The sequence below is a fragment of the Nuphar pumila genome, chromosome 2 (genome assembly GCF_984573655.1).
Source record: "Nuphar pumila chromosome 2, dmNupPumi1.hap1.1, whole genome shotgun sequence".
NCBI lineage: Eukaryota > Viridiplantae > Streptophyta > Magnoliopsida > Nymphaeales > Nymphaeaceae > Nuphar > Nuphar pumila.
In genome coordinates, this window is record NC_143250.1 from 104,553,880 (window position 1) to 104,558,932 (window position 5,053).

The 5,053-nt window shown below is 37.4% G+C and overlaps 1 long non-coding RNA gene across 1 annotated transcript; it reads left to right on the forward strand.

Moving 5' to 3' along the window:
* Window positions 1-240: 240 nt before the first annotated feature.
* LOC149846527 (uncharacterized) lies at window positions 241-1,540 on the forward strand. Its single transcript, XR_016430289.1, has 2 exons — window positions 241-414; window positions 1,237-1,540. It is a non-coding gene; the product is annotated as an uncharacterized LOC149846527 (long non-coding RNA).
* The last annotated feature ends 3,513 nt before the right edge of the window (window positions 1,541-5,053 follow it).

The following is a 5,053-nucleotide window of genomic DNA, read 5'->3' on the forward strand; positions in this document are numbered from 1 at the left end:
TGCAAGTCATCATAATGTTATCATTAATTATTAATGAATACTTTAAACATTATTTTGTAGGAGGCATATGAGCAACAAATGGTAGAGCGATATGGTGAAGACGCTACTCAGCATCCATCATTTGATCCTACAGCATGGGTGACTGCAGCAGGTGAACCCAAAAAAGGTCGCGTGTTCGGGTTTGGGAGTAATATGAACACTTCACCAGTTATTGGTTCTTCCAGTTACGGCTCACCAACTTCTTGCGCCGACATAAGCTCCAAGCAGCCGACTATTCTTTCCGGTGATGATGTACGCGAGATCATTAATGAATCACTGAATAACTACTTCCAATACACCGTCGCCCCCTTTCTCCGAAATGAGATCAAGGCCGCTGTTCAGGATAGGGGATCTTCGATTCCAGGTCCCTCTCAGGTATAATCACATATATAGTTTTTTTGACTATCTTAAAGCACATCTGAGCATGGTAGAATCACATATAGAGTTTTTCTAGATGCCTTAGAACACATATGAACATGCTATAATCACATATTCAATTTTTTTACTGCCTTAGCACACATATGAGCATGATAGAATCACATATATATATATTTAACTTTTTGTCTGTCTTAGAGCACATATGAGCATGATAGAATCACATATAAAGTTTTTTTGATTGCATTAGAACACATAAGCATGCTATAATCACATATTCAGTTTTTTTACTGCCTAAGAACACATATGAGCATATTATAATCACATATTCTGTTTTTTGACTGCCTTAGCACACATATGAACATGCTATAATAACATATAGAGTTTTTTAACTGCCTTAGAACACATATGAACATGTTATATATCATTTATGATAGAATCACATATAAAATTTTTGGCTTTGCCTGCCTTAGAGCACATATGAGCATGCTATATTCACATATTCAATTTTTTTACTGCCTTAGCACACATACGAGCATGATCGAATCACATATATAGTTTTTTGCTTGCCTTAAAGCACATCTGAGCATGGTAGAATCACATATAGAGTTTTTTTATATGCCTTAGAACACATATGAACATGCTATAATCACATATTCAATTTTTTGACTGCCTTAGCACACATATGAGCATGATAGAATCACATATAGAGTTTTTTTATTGCCTTAGATCACACATGAGCACATGATAGAATCACATATAGTGTGTAATTTATTTCATTATATTTTGTTTATCAATACTGACTGTTCTTTTCTTGTGTAGGCTGCTAGCGATAATCAGGGTAGTGGAGCTGAAGGGACAGATAAAGACAATGAACAAGAAGACGCACAAAATCTTGGCGATGATTAGAGGACTGTGTTGAAGAAGTTCTATTTTTTTTATTTTTCCTAATTGTAATTGTTGAATTGTAAATAATTAAACTTTTTAGTTTTAAGGTGGAACGATTAATTATTATAGATACTTGTTATATGAATTTTTTTGTGTGGTTTGTTTTTTATTTACAGGAAATATAAATTGTACAGGAAATATAAATTGTACAGTTCTCCGTAATTAATTTTTAAATAAATTTTTTTTGATTTTTTTTCGTTTTTGCGACGGATTAGCGACGGATGATTCCGTCGCTATTCATATTAATCTAGCGACGGCTTAGCGACGGAATTAAATCCGTCGCCACGCCGTGGTCGCCGTTTAGTACCGGCGGATTGGCGACGGAATATAGCGCTCGTTATTCCGTCGCAATTAGCGACGGACTTGGCGACGGAATAATTCCGTCGCCAGTTAGCGTCGAAATATTCGCGACGTAAGCATACTGTCGCCGCGTTGTCGCTAATCCGTCGCTAACATGGTTAGCGACGGATTAGCGACGGATTAGCGACGAAAGGTGGTCGTCGCTAATCTACTGCTCTGTTGTAGTGGTATGTGCTCCTGATTAGTGGCCATCCCTCTATTCCTCTCTCAATGCTATTGTGAGCCCCATTTCTTAGACAAGGTCCTTAATGGAGACTTTTCCAAGATTTGAAGGGTTCCAATACATAGCACCAGTCAAAATTGAACATGGGAAGGATATTTTGTTAGAAGCCCACATGTTAGATGTGTCCTACTCCTACATAGTTGAATCTTGACTATAAAAAACACCAAACGGAGAGGAAGTTATTGTTTACTGTTGTGCCCACAATCTCTTTATCCTTAAATTTAGTGCAGCATGAACCCCACCTCATGCATTCTTGCAACTTTGCTAGTAGTTTGCTTCCTTGAACTAGACTCGGTTAGGTTTGATCCAATGAACATGATTAGACCTTGTTTCATGTCATAAAGCTTTGCCTTAAGGACGCAAAATTTGAATGTTGAGAGATGCTCTAGTCTCCCTAGATTATAAAGACTGTTGTACAATAAAAAAAATTGAAAGGCAAGCTGGGGTTAGGCAGACCCCCACCAGTTATTATTCAATGAACCACTAGGGTTTTGAACCTGCAACGTCCCACCACATGGAGACGTGCACTGACAGCTCCTACCAACCCGACATACCACAAAATTCTAGATAAATAGATGTGGACTTTAGTGAGTCATGTGAACCATAAAACATCAACAAATTATGGTTCACTCTGTCTAGTACCAAAATTGGGAATTCCATTTCAGTTTGGTTGTCAGTTCAACACTAGCAACCTTCATTTTAGGAACCTTTTCTTTCTTTCTTTCTTTTTAATAACATGCTGACAAATTTGGGTTCTCATGTATATCATCTTTATCTCATAAATCTATTATAGTAAATAAACAAACATTTTTTTTATGATGAAGAACCTTTCTAGGGATCCAGGGAACTTAATAGGCCAGACTCCCTATGAAGTAAACCTTAGGTAGTCCACCGACCCTTATGCCTTACAAGGAACATTTCTTTATATATGGAAGTTTTTTTTTTTTGAAAGGCAAGGCATAACCCCACCAGTTATTATTTAATCATACCACTGGGTTTTGAACCTACAACATCCCACCACAAGGAGACCTGCACTGATAGCTCCTACCAACCACACGAAGACCCCGTTGGTTTATATGGAAGATGTTACAAAAGGTTTTGCATACAACCTTTTTTTTTAAAAGGAAAGCTACGGTTAGGCAAACCCCTACCATATATCTCTTAGGCCTCATGTGACAGAGGGATTCAAACCTGGACCTTCAGCTTGGCACAGGACCCCGCTTACCACATGGGATACCACCCCAGTGGTGGTTTTGCACACTACCTGATCAATCATTATTTGTGATGAAATAGGTCACATAGGTTGTAAATAGGTGATCGATACTAGAGGAAGTTATTGAACATTCCAAATGCTATAAGCAATTAAGGTGCAATCACTCAACATAAAAGCATATGCTATATATTATATTGTTAAAGCATGTTGTATTTGTTTCATCCTTGCTTCTTACTCACAAAAAGGCTGATAATTTGCATTTCATCACTAGTTTGTCTATTTTAATGAGAGGGATCAAGTTAGAGGTGCCTTGGATGTCGTTCATCTTAAAAATAGACAACACCCATCAAGTGGTGAATAAGGCTCATTGTGAACCTATTCATTTTAGACCATTAAGATGCCATCCATCCAAAACACAAATGACGTCAAAAAAAAGAGGGGGCCCCTCCAAGTGATGAGCATCTCATTCAAGCAGGTTTAGATGCTATTCATCTTGGGATCAACAACATCAAAAGGACCTCTGATAGAGCTCATTTTGACCTGATCCCATTTACATCTTAATCAATTGGGGTATTTGCATGAGCATAGGATGGTGACTCTAACCACTTGCCGAAACATCACCACTTAAGTTGGGGGAGGAGGTGCTTTGTTGCGTCTGTTGGAAGTTCGAACACCCAGCAAGACATATCTCCTTTTTGGTAGAGTTTGGTGTATTATTGGTTGATTTTATGAATGAATGAATTATTTATTGATCGCTACTAGTCTATGGCTTCCTTCTCTATCTTTGTATTGTTATAATTAGAGTACTGATAAGAGCAGGTGGCGTGTATTCTTATATTTATTGTGTTTGTTGTACTTCTTATTGCATTTATTTTGTTTAATTATGATAAAAATGTGATTTTTTCTAGTGAATATCATATTTACTTTACTTTGTGTTTTTTTAAGCCTTGATGGTGTATTGCATCATCAATACCACCTTCTTTTAAGATCTTGTGTTCAAGGTACATGACCATTACAATATAAAACCCAAAAGTTGAGTATCCTTAATTTTATGGAGTGGTTGATCCTTCTCATTGAAAGAGGAAAGGCACAAATCTTAAAGAGCAAACTCTGCTACTTTTTGTTTTAAAAACAGGATTCGTTTTCCAAATCTAAATCCCTTTTCAAACCTACCCTTATTTTTTTTTTCCAAAATTTGTGATCCACGTTGACAAACTTGGTTTGCCAAAAACTTAAGATACCAAAGTATTTGGATAACCAAAACCAAGTTTTTCCCCTCAAAAAATGAAAATTAAGAAATTTTAAAGAAGAAAGAGTCAAGCCATTTTTCAGCTAGTAAGTGGCTGAGAAATGGCCGACCAAATAAAAAATAGAAAAAAACTTTTAAACCAAAAAAGAGGGTAGCAAACCATTTTTTGGTCAACCAATGGGGAAAAATCACCGTGTTGGTGCTGCCTTTATCGGGCAACACTGGACTAACCGTTCCTAGCCAGTGGTTGGTGGAAAATGACCCACCACCCTTTTATCTTACAAAAAACAAAAAAAGTAATGGCAACACCGACCATTTTCTGGGCAACCACCAGCTAGGAAATAGCTGGGATGGTATTGCCCACACCATGTTGTACCATTCTGGCCATTTTCCAGTCGATGGGTTGCTAGGAAATGTCAAGTCATTCCTTTAAAGTGAAAAAAAAGAAATTTATTTTTTCTGGCCATTTGTGGTTGGTCAATTAGGGGTAAAATGATCGAAATGGCATCTTCTAGTGTGGGCAACACTATCCTGGCCATTTCTAGGCCATTGGTTAGTTGGACTCCACTGTGGTGGAGAAGGATTGAGTGAGGGGTGGAAAAGCCTTTCTCCAATAAACCAAGATTTCAACTCGAGGGTAGGTTTT